Source organism: Coenobita brevimanus, chromosome 65, assembly GCF_032717465.1.
Source record: "Coenobita brevimanus isolate Jiangsu-jjx chromosome 65, ASM3271746v2, whole genome shotgun sequence".
Taxonomy (NCBI): domain Eukaryota; kingdom Metazoa; phylum Arthropoda; class Malacostraca; order Decapoda; family Coenobitidae; genus Coenobita; species Coenobita brevimanus.
In genome coordinates, this window is record NC_137018.1 from 35,075,245 (window position 1) to 35,098,849 (window position 23,605).

Genomic DNA, 23,605 nt, shown 5'->3' on the forward strand with positions numbered 1-23,605 from the left:
ACTGTTGATTTGCTTGTCCAAACGCTTCACTTCTCCCTAGGTTAGAAACGAGAGCATCCAAACACAGATGTGGTGGTGTATACAGCTGTCCCAGTCCTCCCTCCATCCCCTCTCTTCTCCCTCTGTCCCTCCTCCATCCCAGCTTTGGGAGCTTCTTTGTGGGCACAAAGAAAAACAATTCCACGGCCAAATTTGACCCTGGAAATTGATTACATTGGTATAAATTGTATGCCATCATCTTTGCTGGTGTTGATACTATAACATAAGCTAATAAAAACAAACAAAACTGATGAGTGAAAGTACAGAAATGCAGTGCGAATAAACTTAGTCAAGTGTAAAAACAGCATCAAATATATTCCCAAGATCCTGGCCAAAATTTTGCCCATACCATGCAAGAACAAAGCATATTTCTTGATGCAAAATTTCATGAGCTATGTTGTGGTATTTTTGGAATTTTGATACAACCAACAGTTTTCAAGAAAATTGAAAAAAAAAAAAAAAAAAAAATCCGAGCATGGCAGGGGATGGAGGAGGGACGGGAATGTTGAGAAGGGAGGAGAAGAGGGGAGGGGGATGGAGGGGATTGTGTGTGTGTGTGTGTGTGTGTGTGTGTGTGTGTGTGTGTGTATATGTTTATATTTACGTAGTTGTGATATACAGGAAGTGAGCTACACTCATGGAGTGCTGTCTCCGTTTCTTGATAAGTCAGTTTTGCTTTGAACTCATTTAGCTTTTTAGACTGGATGATCTCTTTGTCCAGGCTATTCCACAGGTCTGTGCATCAATAAGGAAAACTATAATTCTTTATATCCTTCAAGCAACTTGGCTTTTTCAGTTTTAGTCCATGTCCTCTTGTTGTTACTCTCTCATCCCATACAAACACATCTTCTTTGTCAGTTTTTTTTTTTTACTCCCATTATGGTCCTGAACACTGCAGTCATGTCATTCCTATCTCTCCTTTCTTTTAAGGATGGCAGGTCTAGCTTTTCCAGCGTTTCCCCGTATGACAGATCTGCCAGGCTAGGGACCATCTTGGTTGCTGTTCTTTGTATTTTCTCGATGTTGTTTATATCTTTTTTTATTTGTGTGGAGACAACACTACTGCCTCATATTCCAGCCTTGGGCAGATCACGGCCACTATCAATTTTTTCATCATATCTTCATCCTTGCAATGAAATGCTACTCTTATGTTAGTCAAGAGATTATACGTCTAACTATCTCGTTCATGTGCTTCTCAGGTGACAAATTATCCTGAACCAGCATTCCGAAGTCTTTCTCTTCTCTCGCTTTTGTGATTAGTTCATTAGCCATCAAATAATTCAGTGATGGTTTCTTGGTACTTTTATCCATTTTCAATATTTTACATTTTTTTGTGGTGAATTTCACTTCCCACATCCAGCTCCATCATGAATCCTATCCAGGTCCTCCTGCATCATTTTACAGTCTTCTTCAACTTCTACTCTTCTCATGATCTTTGCATCGTCAGCAAACAAACTTGCATAACTGTTCCTTCCATTTACCTTATAGTTTACATAAATTAGGAACATTACGGGCCCTAACACCGAGCCTTGTGGGACTCCACTTGTTATTCCTTTTTTCCAGACATCCTATCTATTACTATAGACCTTATTTGTCTGTCTGTCAAGAAATCTCTCATCCACTCCAAGAAGTTTTCCTTCAATCCTCCTATGTGTTCCAATTTCCACATTTGTCACTTGTGAGATACCTTATCAAAGGCTTTCACCAAATCTAAATACACGCAATCCACTCAACTATCTCTCTCTCTCTCCTGTAGCACACCAGTTGCCCTTGAGTAGAACCTCAACAAGTTGGAAACACCCGACCTTCCACTTCTGTATCCAAACTGACTTTCAGCCAAAATGTCCATCTCCTCCAGATATTTTATCCATCTGTCATTCAGGATTCTCTTGCACAATTTTGTGACCATGCTGGTCAGGGACACTGGTCTATAATTCAGGGTTTTTTCCTTGTTCCCTTCCCTGTGAATTGGTACCACAAATGCCCTCTTCCATTCCTAATGCACCTTCCCTTCTTCCAGAGAACACGCAATTAAACCATGAATCTTATCCACCAGTTGTTCTCTGCATTCCTTTTGTGTGTGTGTGTGTGTGTGTGTGTGTGTGTGTGTGTGTGTATGTGTGTGTGTGTGTGTGTGTGTTCTTACCCAATTGTTCTTACCTAATTGTATCTTTACATGAATGAGTCAAGCTCGTACTGTCCCGTGTCTTAAACCATATTTATCGTACATATCCTTAAATTTGTGAATTGTTTTGGCACACTATTTCATTCGGTAGTGCATTCCATTGATCAATTGCTCTGTTTGGGAAACTGAATTTCCTTACGTCTTTATCACCTCTCCTTATGCAGTTTTTTGCAGTGTCCTCTTGCTGATGCTTCTCCGTATGTTAAGTAATCATTTATGTCTATTTTCTCCTTCCCTGATATGCACTTATATAGCATTATCATGTCACCTCTTTTCCTTCTCTCCTGTAGTGTTGGTAGATTCAGTTTATTTAGTCTTTCTTCGTAGCTTAGGTCCCTTAAGCTTGGTATCCATCTTGTAGCGGCCCTTTGAACTTTTTCAATCTTGTCTATGTGCTTTTTGAGATGAGGACTCCAGACTACTGATGCATATTCCAGGGTTGGTCTAATGAATGATGCTATTATCCTTCTTAGCATGTCTTCATTTATGTATGTGAATGCTATTCTCATATTTGCAAGCAGTGTATACATGTTCCGTACCTTCTCGCTGATGTGGTCAGCCGGAGATAGTTTGTTATTGATAATCACACCTAGGTCTTTCGTTCTTTCTGATGTGTATAGGGTTTTATTTCCTAACTTATAATCCCAATCAGGTCTCTTTCCACTTTTACCAAACTTGATTACATGACACTTGTCCACATTGAATTCCATTTGCCATGTACTACTCCTTTCATGAAGTTTATTTAATTCTTCTTGTAGCTCTTTACCAGAGTCTGTGTTAGTAATTCTCCTTTGTATTTTTGCATCATCAGCAAAAACTGTGTTCTTACCTAATTGTTCTTACCTAATTGTATCTTTACAGGAATGAGTCAAGCTCGTACTGTCCCGTGTCGTAAACCATATTTATCGTACATATCCTTAAATTTGTGAATTGTTTTGGCACACTATTTCATTCGGTAGTGCATTCCATTGGTCAATTGCTCTGTTTGGGAAACTGAATTTCCTTATGTCTTTATCACCTCTCTTTTTATGCAGTTTTTTGCAGTGTCCTCTTGCTGATGCTTCTCCATATGTTAAGTAATCATTTATGTCTATTTTCTCCTTTCCTGATATGCACTTATAAAGCATTATCATGTCATCTCTTTTCCTTCTCTCCTGTAGTGTTGGTAGATTCAGTTTATTTAGTCTTTCTTCGTAGCTTAGGTCCCTTAAGCTTGGTATCCATCTTGTAGCGGCCCTTTGAACTTTTTCAATCTTGTCTATATGCTTTTTGAGATGAGGACTCCAGACTACTGATGCATATTCCAGGGTTGGTCTAATGAATGATGTTATTATCCTTCTTAGCATGTCTTCATTTATGTATGTGAATGCTATTCTCATATTTGCAAACAGTGTATACATGTTCCGTACCTTCTCGCTAATGTGGTCAGCCGGAGATAGTCTGTTACTGATAATCACACCTAGGTCTTTCTCTCTTTCTTATGTGTATAGGGTTTTATTTCCTAACTTATAATCCCAATCAGGTCTTTTTCCACTTTTACCAAACTTGATTACATGACACTAGTCCACATTGAATTCCATTTGCCTTGTACTACTCCATTCATGAAGTTTATTTAATTCTTCTTGTAGCTCCCTACAAGAGTCTGTGCTAGTAATTCTCCTTTGTATTTTTGCATCATCTGCAAACATATTCAGATAGCTCTCATTTCCAGTGTTACTGTTTATATCATTTATATACACTAAAAACATGATTGGTGCCAGCACCGAACCCTGTGGTACTCCACTAGTCACTTCTTTCCATGATAAGTAGTTTCCTCTTAGTACTGTCTTCATTTCTCTTTTTATGAGAAAGTCTTGCATCCAATAAAACAGTTTGCCTCAAATTCCTCCTTGATGGTACAGTTTCCATAAAAGTCTTTGGTGTGGTACTGTGTCAAAAGCTTTCTTGAAATCTAAATAGATACTGTCCACCCATCCTTCCCTTTCCTGTATTGTGTTTGTTACTCTGTCATAGTAGCTCAACAGATTAGTAACACATGATTTTCTTTTTCTGAAACGAAACTGTCTTTCTGTTATCATACTGTGTTCTTCTAGATGATTTACCCAAGCTTTTCTTATAAGTTTTTCTAATACCTTGCTTACAACACTGGTCAGTGATACTGGTCGGTAGTTGAGAGGATTTTGTCTATTTCCTTTCTTGAATAAGGGGACTATATTTGCTTTTTTCCAAATATCAGGTAGTTTCCCTTGACTCAAGGATTTCTTGAAAATTAAATATAATGGTTTACTTAACTCCTTTGCACATTCTCGTAATACCCGACATGAAATTTCATCAGGACCACTTGCTTTTCCTCTGTCTAATCTACTTAACTCCTCCTGTATTACTTTTTCTGCTATTTGTATATCTGGTAGTATATGTGGACATGCGTGTTCCACATAGTCCCTCTCAAAATTTTTTTCTTCTGTAAAAACTAATTGGAAATTCTTATTTAGTGCTTCACAAATATTTTTCTCGTGTATAAGTGATTCCCTCGTCTGTAATGGATTGGATTATATCTTTTACTTTGGTTTTGCTTCTGATATAGCTGTAAAACAGCTTTGGTTGATCACTACTTTTATTTATTATATCCTCCTCAAACTGTTTTTGGGCTTCCCTCTTTATTCTTGTATAGTCGTTTCTTGCCTGTTTGTAGTTATTATACGCCCTTTCACTATTGTGTCTTCTGTATCTATTCCACAACAAATCTCTTCTTTCTTTTGATTTTTTACATTCTGTATTGAACCATTTCTGTATTTTCTTATCTGCTTCTTTGTGCTGTGGGATGTACTTCTGGACTCCATTTCATAAAATTCACAAAAATTTTTATATACAGCATTTAAATCTTGTCCTCTAAGCTCATTTTCCCAATCAACTTCTAAGAAATACTTCTTTAGGTCTTGATAATTTCCCTTTTTATAGTTTAGGCTCTTTTTGTAACTGTCATTGCTGTTTACTATGTCATATGCTATCCTGAAGTTATAACTTAGTACTGCATGATCGCTTTTGCCGAGTGGAGGGTGATATATTAAACTGTCAATGTCATTTTCTTGCCTAGTAAATATTAGATCTAGCACTGAAGGTACATCAAGTCCTCTTTTTCTGGTGGTTTCCCTCACATGTTGCGTTAAGAAAAACTCTTGTACGAAATCCAGGAGCTTTTGGTCCCAACAGCTTTCTTGGCTATTTATATCTAGAGTATTCCAATTTATATTTGTATTGAAGTCCCCAGTTAGTATAATTCTTTCCGATTTCTCTTCCATTTTATGTAGCAATGATCTTATACTCTGAATTGTACTCTCTGCCAGGTCCTCATATTCGTCTCTTTCCCATGTGTTTGATCTGGGTGGCATGTACAAATTGGCTACAGTTACTTTACCTTCAGATGTGTCGATCTCTACTTCAATCAGTTCTACTTGTGATGGTATATCTAGTTTTATTTCCTTGACTTTTAGATTTTTCTTAGTTAATATTATAATTCCTCCTCCTTTTTTTTAAATTTCTGTGTCTTCTCCATATATTGTATTCCTCTAAGTTTAGTATGTCATTGGATATCCTTGGTGTTAATTTCTCTCAGTTAAGCATATTATTTGTAGTTCATTTTCTCTGACAGAATCATTCATCTCTAGTCATTTGGATACCATTCCATCCACATTTGGGTACATCAACTTTATCATCTTGTTTATATACTTGTCATGACATGGTTCTACTACCTTCCTCCTTTTTCTTCCATCCTGTTTGTGTACCACTTTCGTACCTGCAATACTATTACTTTGTAAAAAAATTTCTTCTTCTCCTCTTCTGATCTTCCCTCATTTTTTGTTTTTGCTTCTTCCCTTTTCTCTTTCAGTGTGTGTGTGTGTGTGTGTGTGTGTGTGTGTGTGTGTGTGTATTTACCTATTTGTAGTATACAGGAATTGAGCAATGCTCGTGTTGTCCTGTCTCCATATCCACATTTATCAAGTCTACCTTTACACACATGAATGTTTTTCTCATGCACCACCTCTTTGTCTGAGTCGTTCTAAATATTTAAGAATATACCTAATTGTGATATACACGGAATGTACTATGCTCGTGGGTTTCCGTCGCTGTTTCTCAGTAAGTCGAATTTAACTTTAAACTCGTTTAAGTTTTTAGACTGGACGATCTCTTTGTCCAGGCTATTCCATTAGTCTATACTTCTGTAAGGAAAGCTATATTTCTTGATATCCTTCAAGCAGCTTGACTTTTTCAATTTCATTCCATGTCCTCTTGTTGCTCTCTTATCCCATACAAACAGATCTTCTTTGTCAATTTTATCTACTCCCACAATGGTCCTGAACACCGCAATCATGTCTCCCCTCTTTCTCCTTTCCTTTAATGAAGGCAAATCCAGTTTTTCCAGCCTCTCTCTGTATGACAGGTCTGTCAGACTGGGGACCATCTTGGTTGCTGTTCTTTGTATTCTCTCAATCTTGTTTATATCTTTCTTTTTGTGTGGGGACCACACTACCGCTGCATATTCTAACCTGGGGCGGATCATGGCCACTATCAATTTTTTCATCATTTCCTCATCCATATAATGAAATGCTACTCTTATGTTAGTCAAGAGCTTATAAGTCTCTCCAACTATCTTGTTAATGTGCTTTTCTGGTGACAAACTATCTTGGACCAGCACTCCCAAATCTTTCTCTTCTCTCCTTTTTGTGATTAATTCATTACCCAAAAAATAATTCAGTGATGGTCTCCTGGTACTTTTACCTATTTCCAATATTTTACATTTCTTTACATTAAATTTCATTTCCCACGTCCGGCTCCAATTGTGTATCCTGTCCAAATCCTCCTGCAGTATTTTACAATCCTCCTCAACCTCTATCTTCCTCAAGATCTTTACATCATCAGCAAACAGACTCGCATAACTGTTCACTCCATCTACCATATCATTTACGTAAATCAGGAACATTACTGGCGCCAACACTGAGCCTTGAGGGACTCCACTTGTTACTTCCCTCCATCCAGACATTTTTTCCTTTATTACTGTCCTCATTTGTCTGTCTCTCAAAAAGTCTCTCATCCATTCCAGAAGTTTCCCCTTTAGTCCTCCTATATATTCTAGTTTCCACATTAGTCTCTTATGAGGTACCTTGTCAAAGGCCTTCTCTGAGTCTAAGTACACACAATCCACCCAACCATCTCTCTCCTGTACCACATCAATCGCTCTTGAGTAAAAGCTCAACAAGTTTGAAACACATGACCTTCCACTTCTGAATCCAAACTGACATTCAGCCAAAATATTCATCTCTTCCAGATATTTTATCCATCTGTCTTTCAGGATTCTCTCACACAATTTTGCGACCATGCTGGTTAGAGACACTGGTCTATAATTCAGGGGTTCTTCCCTGTTTCCTCCCTTGTAAATTGGTACCACATTTGCCCTCTTCCATTCTTTTGGCACTTTCCCCTCTTCCAGTGAGCATACAATTAAGCTGTGAATTTTATCCGCCAGTTGTTCTCTGCATTCCTTCAGTACCCAATTAGAAATTCCATCAGGTCCTGGGGCTTTCCTTACATCTTGAGTTTCCAGTAATTTATACACTTCCTGCACCTCCACTTTTATATCTTTCATCACCGGAACATTTCTAATCACTCCCTCCCCTTCCACAAGCTCCTTTTCTTTAGTGAAAACTGACTGGAAACGTTTGTTCATTATTTCTGCTTGCATTGCCGCATCCTTAAGGACCTCTCCATCTACTTTCAGCTTGGTGATTCCTTCCTTTTGTTTCAGTTTGCCATTAACAAATCTATAAAACAGTTTGGGTTCATCCTTGCATTTGTCAATTATACCTTTTTCAAAATTCCTTTCTTCTTCCCTACGTATTCTTGTGTATTCGTTTTTTGTTCTTTTATATTCTTCCTTTGTTCTGTCGTTACCTCTCTTTCTCCAATTGTTCCACGCCTTATCTCTCTTTTTTTTTGGCTATCATACACCTTCTATTAAACCACTCCTTTTTCCTGTTTTCTTTCCCTCTTACTCTTGGTACAAATTTTTCCACTCCCAAATTATAGAGGTCTAGAAAGATATCCCACTTCCTCTGTATCTCTCTTGTTTCTCTGAATTTTCTCCAATCCGCATTTTCAAAAAAGTTTCTCAATCCTGTAAAATTTGCTTTGCCAAAGTTGTATCTTCCCTGTCTATGAAGCTCATCTCTTGGCTCAACGTTTCCTATTAACATCTGGAACTCAATGACCACGTGATCACTTTTTCCCAAAGGACGTGTGTGTGTGCATGCATGCTTAACTAATTGTTCTTGCCAAATTGTATCTTTACAGGAATGAGTCAAGCTCGTACTGTCCCATGTATTAAACCATTTTGATCATACTTATCCTTAAATTTATTAATAATTTTGACACTATTTCATTTGGTAGTGCTTTCCACTGATCAGTTGCCCTATTCGGGAAGCTGAATTTCCTTACATCTTTATTGCTTCCCTTTTTATGTAGTTTTTTGCAGTGTCCTCTTGCTGATGCTTCCGCATAGGTTATATATTCATTTGTGTCTATTTTCTGTTTCCCTGAGATGCATTTATATAGCATAATCATGTCTCTTCTTTTCCTTCTCTCCAGTAGTGTTGGTAGATTCAGTTTTTCTAGTCTTTCTTCATAGCATAGATTCCTTAAGCTTAGTACTCATCTTGTAGCTGCCCTTTGTACTTTTTCAGTCTTGCCTATGTGTTTTTTGAGATGAGGATTCCCAACTACTGATGCATACTCCAGGGTTGGTCTGATGGATGATGTTATTATCTTTCTCAGCATGTCTTCATTTATGTATGTGAACTGCTATTTTCATATTAGCAAGCAGTGTATACATGTTACGTACCGTCTCACTGATGTCGTCAGCTGAAGATAGTCTGTTATTGATAATCACTCCTAGGTCCTTCTGCCTTTCTGATATGTGTAGGGTTCATCATCCTAACTGATAATCGCAGTGTGGTCTTTTCTCACTTTTACCAAACTTAAATACATAACACTTGTCCACATTAAATTCCATTTGCCATTTATTGCTCCATTCATGAAGCTTATTTAATTCCTCTTCCAGCTCTTTGTAAGAATCTGTGTTAGTAATTTGCCTTTGTATTTTTGCATCATCCACAAACATATTTAGGTAGCTGCCACTTCCAGTGTTACTGTCTATGTCAGTTATATATACTACAAGCATACAGTGCTCGACAAAAGTATTGCGCGCCTATGTCAAAGCGTACAAAACTTTTGGTGAAAAAAGAATCACACTTTTTGGGGAGAAAAAAATTTAGCCAGAAGTTTTGGACACTAATATGATGTCACGGCGGCCTGAGGCCTTACTGCACGCTGGTTGGCTGGCGCCTCAGTTGCCTGCGACCTGCATGAGAGAGGGGAACCCGCCCACTCCTCCCTCTCTTGTTGTGCCATTTTTTACCTAGTGACCCGCAGTGTTTTGGCTTTCGCTATTGTAACATGGCCCCTACCCATGAATTATCGTGTGAAATAATATCACAGATCATTGCTCTAAAGGAGGCAGGCCACCCCACGAAGGAAATTAGTGATTTGGTTGGTGTGGTTCGGTCGACAGTGTGGAGGTGGTGTGCCCATTACAGAGTGGAAAATAGTGGTGATGTTCCTACAGAGAAACCACGGTCTGGTAGGCCCAGGAAAACTTCCCCGAGGTCTGTTAATATGCTTAAACATTCAGTGGAGTCTAATCCTCATGTGACTGCAAGGAGAATTAAGGAGAGCAACCTGGATGTGTTTGGCGAGGTTGCAGTGTGCACAGTTTCTCGAAGAGTCCATGAACTTGGTTACACAAGCCACGGGCCTGTGAGAAAGCCTCTTCTTACACGTAACCAGCGACTTCGTAGGCCTGCCTTTGCTAACAAGTACTGTACCTTAATTGGAGTGAGGACCAATGGTTGTCAGTGTTGTGGTCTGATGAGGCAATATTTACTGTTACCTGTAATTGAGGAGCACGTGTGTACCGGCCCAGGGGTAGTGACCTGCTTGACCCCCGTTCCCTGGAGAGCACAGTTAAACACACCGATTCACTAATGGTATGGGGTTGTTTCTCTGGTAAGGGTTTGGGGAAGCTTGTTGTGCTTCCCAAGAACTGCATAGTGAATCAGGACGTTTACCTGGAGCTGCTTTGTGATCATTTACCTGAGTCCAAGCTCACAGGTGCACGAGTGTTTCAGCAGAACGGTGCACCTGCTCATAAAACCAAATCTGTCACCAACTGGCTTCGTGACTGCGAGGTCTCCTTCATGAAAGACTGGCCAGGCAATAGTCCAGACATCAGCCCGGTAGAAAACCCCTGGAACCTCGTAAAGAAGAATCTCCAAGGGAAGGACATGAGCTCTCTGCCTAAGCTGGAAGCAGCCATTTGTGAGTCCTGGCCAAGTATATCATCCCAGCACTTGAGGAACCTCGCCCTTTCACTTCCACGATGTCTCAGGTCCGTGAAGAAGCGCAAAGGAAACCCTACCAAGCATTAAAGGTAATTACTGTATAATGCATTATTTACATGTTTTTTCCATAGTTGAAAGGTTTGTTTCGTAGGGCGCACAATACTTTTGTCGAGCACTGTTATTGGTGCTAGCACTGAGCCCTGTGGCATTCTGTTAGTCACTTCCCTTCATGATGAGTAATTTCCCCCTAATGCTGTTCTCATTTCCCTTTTTCTAAGAATATCCTGCATCTAACAGTACAGATTGCCTTGGATACCTCCTTGATGGTACAGTTTCTATAAAAGTCTTTGGTAGGGTACTCTGTCAAATGGCTTTTGTGAAATCTAAATAGATACTCTCCATCCATCCTTCTCTTTTCTGTAATGTTTCTGGAACTCTATCATAGTGGCTTAATAGATTAGTAACACACGATTTTCCCTTTATAAAACCAAACTGCCTTTCTGTTATCATACTGTGTTCTTCTTGATGCTTTACCCAAACTTTTCTTATCAGCTTTTCTAGTATCTTACAACATTGGTCAGTGATGCTGGTTGGTAGTTTATTGGATTTTGCCTATTCCCTTTCTTGAATAGGGGAACAATATTTGCGTTCTTCCAAATATCAGGTAGTTTACCTTAACATAAGGATTCCATGAATATTAAATACAATGGTCTGCTTAACTCTTCTGCACATTCATGCAGCACCCAACCTGAAATTTCATCAGTGGACATGCATGTTCCATATCATCTCTTTCAAAAATTTTTTCTTTTGTAAAAACTGACTGAAAGTTTTTATTTAGTGCTTCACAAATATCTTTCTCTTGTGTATAGATGATCCTCTCATCTGTAATGGACTGTATTATAACTTTAACTTTGGTTTTGCTTTGGATGTAGCTGTAAAACCGCATAGGTTGATCACTATTTTTATTTATAATGTCTTCCTCAAACTGTCTCTGAAGCTCCTTATGATTATACAATCATTTCTTTCCTGTATATAGTTGTTATATGCCCTCTCACTATTGTGTCTTCTGTATCTATTGTAAAGCAAGTCTCTCTTTTTTTTCTTTTTTTTTTGTGTGTGTGTATTACACCATTTCCATATTTTCTGCTTCATTGTGCTGAGGGATGTAATTTTGGACTCCTATTTCATAAAGATCACAGAATTTTCTATATATAATGTTTAAATCTTGTCCTCTAAGCTCCTTTTCCCAAACTGTTTCTAAGAAGTACTTCTTCATGTCATGATAGTTGCCCTTTTTGTAGTTTAGACTCCTTTTGTAACTTTCATTATTGGTAACTATGTCATATGCAATCCTAAAGTTACAGTTTATTACTGCATGGTAGCTTTTGCCATTTTTTTCTTTTCAAGGAAGAAGGAACGAAAGGCCAGGAGCCCACAAACCATTCCTTCCAAGAAAAAAACAAAAACAATATGAAAGAGAGCCAAAGTTCAAGATCTGTTCATATTGAGATGCCTGGATACATTGCGTTTGAAAGACTGGAGATTATAGGAAGTAGGGAGGCAGAGGGAGACAGTTCCAGAGTTGACCTGTTGCACACATGAAGGACTGGGAGTAACAGTTAACTCTTGCATTAGAGAGTTGGACAGAAAAGAGATAAGAGTTTGTTGCTAGACAGGTGCTACGCATCTGTCACAGAGGTGGAGGGATGCAAGCAGACAGTTCAGAGGAGCAGTGACCATTGAAGTAGTGATAGAAAAGATATAAAAATGCAACAGTGTGGCAAAGAGACAGAGGTTGTTGGGAGCCAGTAAGAGGATGAGAGTTAATGAGACGAAAATCCTTAGACTCCACCCTGTTGAGAAGAGCTGTATGTGGGGAGCCTCCCCATACATGAAAGTTGTACTCTTCACTGGGGCAAATAAATCATGTGTATATGGTCAACAACTGCACACGGGTAAAGAAGGAACGGAGTTGGCTTAGCACACCTAATCTCTTGGAGGGTGAAACATTATATTGCCAGTTTCATTTTCTTGCCTGTTAGATGTACGATCTAGTACTGACGGATCATCAGATCCTCTTTTTCTGTTTTTTTCCTTTATATGCTGTGTTAGGAAAGATTCCTGCGCAAGATCAAGGAGCTTTTGATCCCAACAACTTTCATGGCTTTTTACATCTGGAGTTTTCATATTTATTTTGTATTGAAATCTCCAGTTAATATACTGTAATTATTTCAGATTTTTCTTCCATTCTCTGTAGTACTGTTCTTAAGCTCTGAATTGTACTTTCTGCCAGGTCTTCATAGTTGCCTCTTTCCCAAGTGTTTGTTTTTGGTGGCATGTATGAATTTGCCACAGTTAATTTCCCTTCAGATGTGTTAATCTCCAATGCAATCATTTCTGCTTGTGAGGGTATATCTAGTTTTATTTCTTTGACTTGCAGATTTTTCTTTGTTAAGATTATAACTCATCCTCCCTTAAATTTCAGTCTCTTCTTCTTATACACTCAACCCTCCATTTCCCACATTAAAAGAGGGGTGAAACCAGTCCAGGAACCCCAGAAGTCCAGGAATCGCAAAAGTCCGGCCCCACATACCATTCCTTGGACTTTGTACCATACTTTGTCCGAATTCTCTAATATTGTCCATTACTTATTCCGATATTCTAGAGCATTCTGGAATGTAGGCTACCTATACCAACATAATTAACATACACAGTACATAAAATAATAACATTGACACAATAACATAAATATAAATGCAGTACATACTGAAATAACAAAAATATATACAGTACATAAATACAATGTAAATGGAAAGTTTAAATACTTACTGAAACATTGTAGGTGAAACTATGTATGTCGTGATGATATAGTGGGATATCAGAGTACTGTAACTTGTTATTCAGAGTTGGAGTCACCAATAACCTCCGTGTGAAACTATGTATACCGTGATCATATAGTGGGATACCAGAATAACTTGTTATTCAGAGTTGGAGTCACCAATGACCTCTGTGTGACTGGGTGACACCACTGGGGTCAGGTTGAGGTGACTCAGGTGCAGGATTGGGGTCAGCAGCATCTGGGTGAGGCGACTGTGGCTGGCCAACCCGCGATGCAAAGAAGCTCGAGATCTTTTTCTGGCGGCCCACTTGGTGTGTTCTTTTATTATTACACCACCTAATAGCATTGATAATATTGCCCGGCCTCAGCCCGTGTCTGTGAAATCTGAAATCCGGGAACTCGTGGTACGGGAAATGGAGGGTCAAGTGTATTGTATTCTTCTAAGTTTAGGGTATCACTTGTTATCTTTGGGGTTAATTTTGTTTCAGTTAGGCAAGTAGTATGTGGTTCCTTTTCTTTGGTATAGTCTTCTATCTCTAATAATTTAGACATCATTCTGTCTGCATTTGAGTACATCAACTTAATCATATTATTTACATACTTGCCATAACTTGAGTCCCCTACCATCTTTCTTCTTATTCCCTGTTGGTTATGTATCACTTTCATACATGCAGTCCAATTACTTTGTAAAAAAAATGTACTCCTCTCTTCCTCTGATCATCCCTCATTCTTTGTTTTTGCTTCCTCCCTCTTCTCTTTTAGTATTCCCAATTCGACATCTTTTTATCCAGTCTTTTTTAAATTCCTCTTTTTCCATAAGTTTGTGTGTGTGTGTGTGTGTGTGTGTGTGTGTGTGTGTGTATTTACCTATTTGTATTTACCTATTTGTAGTATACAGGAATTGAGCAATGCTCGTGTTGTCCTGTCTCCATATCCACATTTATCAAGTCTACCTTTACACACATGAATGTTTTTCTCATGCACCACCTCTTTGTCTAAGTCGTTTCAAATATTTAAGAATATACCTAATTGTGATATACATGGAATGTACTATGCTCGTGGGTTTCCATCGCTGTTTCTCAATAAGTCGAATTTAACTTTAAACTCGTTTAAGTTTTTAGACTGGACAATCTCTTTGTCCAGGCTATTCCATAAGTTTATACTTCTGTAAGGAAAGCTATATTTCTTGATATCCTTCAAGCAGCTTGACTTTTTCAATTTCATTCCATGTCCTCTTGTTGCTCTCTTATCCCATACAAACAGATCTTCTTTGTCAATTTTATCTACTCCCACCATGGTCCTGAACACCGCAATCATGTCTCCCCTCTTTCTCCTTTCCTCTAACGAGGGCAAATCCAGTTTTTCCAGCCTCTCTCTGTATGACAGGTCTGTCAGACTGGGGACCATCTTGGTTGCTGTTCTTTGTATTCTCTCAATCTTGTTTATATCTTTCTTTTTGTGTGGGGACCACACTACCGCTGCATATTCTAACCTGGGGCGGATCATGGCCACTGTCAATTTTTTCATCATTTCCTCATCCATATAATGAAATGCTACTCTTATGTTAGTCAAGAGCTTATAAGTCTCTCCAACTATCTTGTTAATGTGCTTTTCTGGTGACAAACTATCTTGGACCAGCACTCCCAAATCTTTCTCTTCTCTCCTTTTTGTGATTAATTCATTACCCAAAAAATAATTCAGTGATGGTCTCCTGGTACTTTTACCCATTTCCAATATTTTACATTTCTTTACATTAAATTTCATTTCCCACGTCCAGCTCCAATTGTGTATCCTATCCAAATCCTCCTGCAGTATTTTACAATCCTCCTCAACCTCTATCTTCCTCAAGATCTTTACATCATCAGCAAACAGACTCGCATAACTGTTCACTCCATCTACCATATCATTTACGTAAATCAGGAACATTACTGGCGCCAACACTGAGCCTTGAGGGACTCCACTTGTTACTTCCCTCCATCCAGACATCTTTTCCTTTATTACTGTCCTCATTTGTCTGTCTCTCAAAAAGTCTCTCATCCATTCCAGAAGTTTCCCCTTTAGTCCTCCTATATATTCTAGTTTCCACATTAGTCTCTTATGAGGTACCTTGTCAAAGGCCTTCTCTAAGTCTAAGTACACACAATCCACCCAACCATCTCTCTCCTGTACCACATCAATCGCTCTTGAGTAAAAGCTCAACAAGTTTGAAACACATGACCTTCCACTTCTGAATCCAAACTGACATTCAGCCAAAATATTCATCTCTTCCAGATATTTTATCCATCTGTCTTTCAGGATTCTCTCACACAATTTTGCGACCATGCTGGTTAGAGACACTGGTCTATAATTCAGGGGTTCTTCCCTGTTTCCTCCCTTGTAAATTGGTACCACATTTGCCCTCTTCCATTCTTTTGGCACTTTCCCCTCTTCCAGTGAGCATACAATTAAGCTGTGAATTTTATCCGCCAGTTGTTCTCTGCATTCCTTCAGTACCCAATTAGAAATTCCATCAGGTCCTGGGGCTTTCCTTACATCTTGAGTTTCCAGTAATTTATACACTTCCTGCACCTCCACTTTTATATCTTTCATCACCGGGACATTTCTAATCACTCCCTCCCCTTCCACAAGCTCCTTTTCTTTAGTGAAAACTGACTGGAAACGTTTGTTCATTATTTCTGCTTGCATTGCCGCATCCTTAAAGACCTCTCCATCTACTTTCAGCTTGGTGATTCCTTCCTTTTGTTTCAGTTTGCCATTAACAAATCTATAAAACAGTTTGGGTTCATCCTTGCATTTGTCAATTATACCTTTTTCAAAATTCCTTTCTTCTTCCCTACGTATTCTTGTGTATTCGTTTCTTGTTCTTTTATATTCTTCCTTTGTTCTGTCGTTACCTCTCTTTCTCCAATTGTTCCACGCCTTATCTCTCTCTTTTTTGGCTATCATACACCTTCTATTAAACCACTCCTTTTTCCTGTTTTCTTTCCCTCTTACTCTTGGTACAAATTTTTCCACTCCCAAATTATAGAGGTCTAGAAAGATATCCCACTTCCTCTGTATCTCTCTTGTTTCTCTGAATTTTCTCCAATCCGCATTTTCAAAAAAGTTTCTCAATCCTGTAAAATTTGCTTTGCCAAAGTTGTATCTTCCCTGTCTATGAAGCTCGTCTCTTGGCTCGACGTTTCCTATTAACATCTGGAACTCAATGACCACGTGATCACTTTTTCCCAAAGGACAGAGATATTCCAATGATTCTATTACATCGGGTTCTTTGGTGAACAGTAAATCTAACCTTGCTGGTGTGTCCTCACCTCGAAACCGTGTCTCTTCTTTGACCCACTGCGTCATCACATTATTCATTATTATATTTAATAACATAGTACCCCACGAATCCTCGCCGCCTCCCGAGTACCATTCCTCCCAGTTCACCTCTTTACAATTAAAGTCACCCACCAAAATTATATTATTGCTTTTCTCAATTATTTTTTGCAAGTAGCTAGCCATATCTGACAACATCTCATGGTATTCGTCATCCTTCCATGCTCTCGTCTTTGGGGGAACATACACTACCGCCATATCTCTCTTAACATTCTCTCCAGTTTCTAATTTCATATATATCACTTCAGCCCTGCCTTCTCCCATTTCCACAGTATCTACATTTATGTTGTTCTTCACTGCTATCATCACTCCTCCTCCCTTTTTTTCTTTCCTGTCTTTTCTCCACAGTTTGTATTTACCATCTCCCAAATGAACATCAATATCTTCTCTTAATTTGGTCTCTACAAGGCACATGACATCAGGTTCATGTTCTCTCAAGAAATCATTAATTTCGATCCTTGTCGATATGAAACCATCAACATTAGTATATATCACCTTCAAATTATTTTTGACATTATTAATACCCTCTTCTCTCCTACTCTCTGTCCGTACCACTTCTTCAACTTCTGATCTTTCACAACCATCCCCCCTAGTTTCCTTCACTTCTATTTCCTTAAATACCATTTCCTTACTTTCATATCCAACACTCTCCAAAAAAAAGTATTACGTTCTTCCTCTGTCCTCTTATCATTTTTTTCCTTTACTTCTTCCTTTAATGATTTTAAAACTTCTCTTTCTTCTTCATTCAGATCTTTTCTTATTATAATATTTTCCATCCCCGCCTCTTTGCTTAATATCCAGGTCACTTTAAGTATCTCATTTATTACACTTTCTGATGTAAACTTGACTCTCATTGGTCTTGTTTCCCCTTTCTTATAAGGCCCTATCCTCCTTACTTCCTCAATTTCTTTTACCCACTTGTCTCCTTCGGGGTCAATCTTGCCTAATATTCCTCTCACCATGTTCGTGTCTTTCTCGAGTCTTGCGAACCTAACCTTTTCTTCCTCTTCCCTGTTTCCAAATACTACCACACATCTGTTCCTTTCTACAGTTTCTCTCACTATTTTCTCTTTTTTCTTCAGTATTTTCACTACATTTTCTTCCATTTCTTTCTTGTTCATTTCCCTTTCTTCCTGGATGATCTCTCTTAAGCTGACCACTTCTTTCTGTTCTTCTTCTACGTGTGCCCACTTTGCCTTGTGTTCTTCTAGTACATTACTCACCTTCTCCGTTTTATTAGTACTCTCTTCAAGTTTCCTCCTCAGTTCAACATTCTCCCTCTTCAAATTCTTAATCTCTTCATTGGCTGTTTCGTTGGACTGGATTAGACTCTGTATGGTGGTTTCCGTATTTCCTGACACATCCTTTATCACTAGATTCTCTACTTTTTTTTCGAGTTCACTAATCCTCATAATTAATGTTTTCACCAGGTCCATGACATTAGTATTAGCATCAAATCCTTGAAATTCCATTCCCTCATTGTTTACATTTTCGGCGTGTGTGTGTGTGTGTGTGTGTGTGTGTGTGTGTGTGTGTGTGTGTATTTACCTAATTGTATTTACATAATTGTGATACACAGGAAATGAGCTACGCTCATGGGGTCCCCTCTCTGTTTCTCAATGAGTCAAATTTAGCTTTAAACTTACTTAAGTTTTTAGACTGGACGATCTCTTTGTCCAGGCTATTCCACAGTTCTGTACATCTATAAGGAAAACTATATTTCTTGATATCCTTCAAGCAGCTTGGCTTCTTCAGTTTCATTCTATGTCCTCTTGTTACTCCATCCATCCATCCATCATCCAATCCTGCATTGCCCCATGAGGAGCATAGGAGCCTGGGGCTAGGCAGTTGGTCCCAACATTTAAGATGAGAGTGACCAGCCTCACTCATCCCTGAGTGGCATTACCTGAGCAATCAACCCCAACCATCCCTTGGATATAAACCTTCACCAGCTTTCCGATTGGAGTGCAATAATTACCCACTAAACCACCAGGCGCCAAAATTTGGTTATATGGTTACCACCCAGCATAGTAAATGGGTTCCTGGTGTTCAGGAAACCATTTGGCTTGTCACTCAGTGTAGAGTCACCCACAGGCAGAAGTAAGAGGAATAAATGAAGGAAAGCTCTTATCCCATAAAAACAGATCTTCTCTGTCAAGTTTATCTTCTCCCATCATGGTCCTGAACACTGCAATCATGTCACCTCTCTTTCTCCTTTCTTCTAAAGATGGCAAATCCAGCTTTTCCAGCCTCTCTCTGTACGACATCTGCCAAATTGGGGACCATTTTGGTTGCTGTTCTTTGTATTCTTTCAATCTTATTTATACTGTATCTTTCTTTTTGTGTGGGAACCACACTACTGCTGCATATTCTGACCTGGGGCGAATCATGGCCACTATCAATTTTTTCATCATCTCCTCTTCCATATAATGAAAAGCTACTCTTATATTAGTCAGGAGTTTATACGTTTCTTTAACTGTCTTGTTAATGTGTTTTTCAGGTGACAAACTGTCCTGGACCATCACTCCCAAATCTTTCTCTTCTCTTGCTTTTGTGATTGGTTCATTACCCATCAAATAATTCAGTGATGGCCTCTTGGTACTTTTACCCTTTTCCAATACAGGTATTTTACATTTCTTTGCTTTGAATTTCATTTCCCACATCTGGCTCCATTCATGTATCCTATCCAGATCCTCCTGCAGCATTTTACAATCCTCCTCAACCTCTTCCTTCCTCAAGATCTTTGCATCATCAACAAACAGACTTGCATAACTGTTCACTCTATCTATCATATCATTTATGTAAATCAGGAACATTACTGGCGCCAACACTGAGACCTGTGGGACTCCACTTCTTATTTCCCTCCATCCAGACATCCTGTCATTTATTATTGTCCTCATTTGTCTGTCTCTCAGAAAGTCTCTCATCCATTCCAGGAGGGTCCCCTTCAGTCCTCCTATATGCTCTAGTTTCCACATTATGTGTGTTTATGTGTGTGTGTGTGTGTTCTTACCTAGTTTTATCTTTACAGGAATGAGTCAAGCTCATACTGTCCCATGTCTTAAACCATTTTTATCATACATATCCTTAAATTTGTGAATTGTTTTGGCACACACTATTTAATTTGGTAGTGCATTCCACTGATCAATTGCCCTATTTGGGAAACTAAATTTTCTTACTTCTTTATCACCTCTTTTTATGCAGTTTTTTTCAGTGTCCTCTTGCTGATGCATCCCCATAGTTTTTTTTTTTTTTTTTTTTTTTTTTTTTTTTTTTTTAATGCGAGGAAGAAGGAACCAAAGGCCATGAGCCTGCAGTAACAGTTCCCTCCAAGAGAAAAACAAAATACAATAGAGAGCCAAATTCAAGATCCGATCATTTTGAGATGCCTGGACACACTGCGTTTGAAAGACTGGAGATCATAGGCAGCAGGAAATACAGACAGAGGGAGACAGTTCCAGAGCTGACCTGTTGCATAAATGAAAGACTGGGAGTAACGGTTAACTCTTGCATTAGAGAGTTGGACAGAAAAGGGATGAGAGTTTGCTGCCAGACGGGTGCTACGCGCCCGTAGTAGAGGTGGAGGAATGCAAGCAGACAGTTCAGAGGAGCAGTGACCATTAAAGTAGCGATAGAAAAGAGATAAAGATGCAACAGTGCGGCGAAGAGACAGAGGTTGAGGGGAGTCAGTAAGAGGAGGAGAGTTAATGAGACGAAAAGCCTTTGACTCCACCCTATTGAGAAGAGCTGTATGTGGGGAGCCTCCCCACACATGAGAGCTGTACTCCACACAGGGGCGGATAAAACCCCGGTATAGAGTCAACAATTGTGCAGGAGTAAAGAAAGAGCGGAGTCGGCTTAGCACACCCAATCTCTTGGAAACAGATTTTACAAGAGATGTAATATGATCTTTCCAAGATAAGTCCCGAGTAAATGAAACCCCAAGCATGTTCAAGGATGATGCAGGATTAAGATGAATATTATTAAACATTAGCGGGTATACCTGTGGAAGATTTTGTCGGGTTGATAGGTGTAAGAACTGAGTCTTAGATGCATTAAAAACAACCATATTATTTTTACCCCAGTCAGAGATACGAGCCAAGTCAGATATTAGGTGTGCCATAGCCTCATCCCTTGTTTGTTGAAGTAACTGTTGAGATGGGCGTTGCGGTAACCGAATGGAAAGGTGAAGGGTGGAGTCATCAGCGTATGTGTGGATAGGGTTAGATGTACAGCTTAGAAGATCATTGATGAATAAAAGGAAGAGAGGTGGTGATAGGACAGGGCCCTGAGGAACACCACTGTTGATAGGTCTAGGAGAAGAACGATGGCCGTCTACAACAGCGGCTATAGAACGACCAGAAAGGAAGCTAGCGATGAAGGCACAGATAGAAGGATAGAAACCGTATGAGGGCAGTTTTGAAATTAAAGATATGTGCCAGACTCGATCAAAAGCCTTTGAGATGTCAAGTGCAATGGCAAAGCTTTCGCCAAAGTCCCGAAAGGAGGATGACCAGGAGTCTGAAAGGTAGGTGAGAAGATCGCCAGTGGAGCGTCCCTGACGTAACCCGTACTGATGATCGGAAAGAAGGTTGTGATAGGAAAGATGCCTTGAAATTTTTCTTTTGAGAATTGACTCGAAAACTTTTGAAATACAGGACGTTAAAGCAATTGGACGATAGTTGGAGGGTTGGGAATGGTCACCCTTCTTTGGGACTGGCTGAATGAGAGCAAACTTCCAGCAAGAAGGAAAGGTACAAGTTGACAGACAAAGGCGAAAGAGTTTGCCTAGGCAGGGTGTAAGCACAGAAGCACAGTTCTTGAGAACAACAGGAGGGACCCATCAGTCCCCTATGCCTTGTTAGTACTGAGGCCAGTGATGGCAGAAAATACATGAACTGAAGAAATTTTAATGTCAGCCATAAGGAAGTCAGAGGGGGGAAGTGATGGAGGAACAGCACCGGAATCGTTTAAGGTGGAATTTGAGGAGAAAGTCTGTGCGAAGAGATCTGCTTTATCAGTAGAAGAAATAGCTACAGAACCATCAGAGTAGAAAAGAGGAAGGAGGGATGATGAGGTAAAGTTGTTAGAAAGATTTTTGGCAAGGTGCCAGAAGGAGCGTGAAGAATTCGAGTTGGAGAATTGAGAGCATTTAGTATGGATGAAATTATTTTTAGTAGAGCGAAGAACAGACTTAACACAATTCCGGGCAGAAGCATAAAGATGATGTGATTCAGGGGTGGGTTGGCTCCGATACCTTTTGTAGGCCCTCCTTGTTGCGGACAGCATTAGAACAAGTGTGATTAAACAAAGGCTATCTTGCGTTAGTCAAAGGATATGAGAAAGGAATGTATGCTTCCATGACCGAGAGAATAACCTCCGTAATGCGCAAGGCACACTCAGATGGGCTCCCGGCCATGGAAGCAATAATCATTCCAGGGAAAATCAAAGAAGTACTGCCTGAGGACCTCCCAATCTGCGGCTCCAAAATGCCACAGACGACGTTTCCCTGGAGGGTCCACAGGCCGCACCGGAGTGATAGGACAGGTTAAGGTAATAAGGTTGTGATTGGAGGAGCCCAACGGAGAGAAAAGATTAACAGAGTAAGCAGAAGGATTAGTTATGAGGAAGAGGTCAAGTATGTCGGAGCTCTTTCCAAGGTGGTCAAGGGTATGGGTAGGGTGCTGTACAAGCTGCTCTAGGTCATTAAGGATAGAAAAGATGTAGGCTTGTTCACCAGGTGGATCCGTGAAAGGAGAGGAGAGCCAAAGGTGGTGGTGAACATTGAAATCTCCTAGAATGGAGATTTCAGAGAAAGGAGAAATGGATAGAATGTGTTCCATCGTAGAAGTAAGATAGTCGAAGAATTTTTGATAGTCGGTAGAATTAGGGGATAAGTAAACAGCACAGATATATTTAGTCAGAGAATGACAGGAAAGCCGAAGCGAGAGTGTAGAGAATTCAGAAGAATCGAGTTCAGGAACACGAGAGCAAGATAAGTCGTTGCGTATATTTACACAACAGCCACCTTTGGCTTTGAAATGAGTATAGGGAAAGTAGGAGGATACAGGAAATGGTTTGCTTTCAGTTGCCTCAGACAGCTGAGTCTCTGTTAGAAAAAGAAGGTGAGGTTTAGAGGAGGAGAGGTGGTGCTCAACAGAGCGAAAGTTAGAGGAAAGGCTGCGAATGTTGCAGAAATGAAGAAGAAGAGAGTCAGACAGTGGTTCCAGGCACCTCGAGTCATCACTGGGAGAGGGGCGGATGGTGGGGGCATTAATGGTCCCCCCCCCGGGGACTCCGAGGCTTGGTGAAGAGACGCCATTTTAGTTGAATTTTGAATGTAATCATGTATGTCTATTTTCTCCTTCCCTGATATGCATTTATATAGCATAATCATGTCTCGTCTTTTCCTTCTCTCCTGTAGTGTAGGGAGATTCAGTTTTTCTAGTCTTTCTTCCTAGCTTAGATCCCTTAAGCTCACTACCCATCTTGTAGCGGTCCATTGAACTTTTTCAGCCTTATATCTGTTTGTTTTTTGAAATGACGACTCCAGACTACTGATGCATACTCTAGGGTTGGTCTGGTGAATGATGTTATTATCTTTCTTAGCATGTCTTCATTTATGTATGTGAATGCTATTCTCATATTTGCAAGCATTGTATACATCTTCCGTACCTTCTAACTGATGTGGTCAGCCGGAGATAGTCTGTTACT

General features: G+C 39.5%; 1 protein-coding gene across 1 annotated transcript in view; it reads left to right on the plus strand.

Annotated features, from left to right (window-relative positions):
- LOC145405060 (coiled-coil domain-containing protein AGAP005037) overlaps positions 1–23,605 on the plus strand; it is a 1,039,366-nt gene that overhangs the window by 698,587 nt on the left and 317,174 nt on the right. The gene's annotated exons all lie outside the window — the stretch shown is intronic.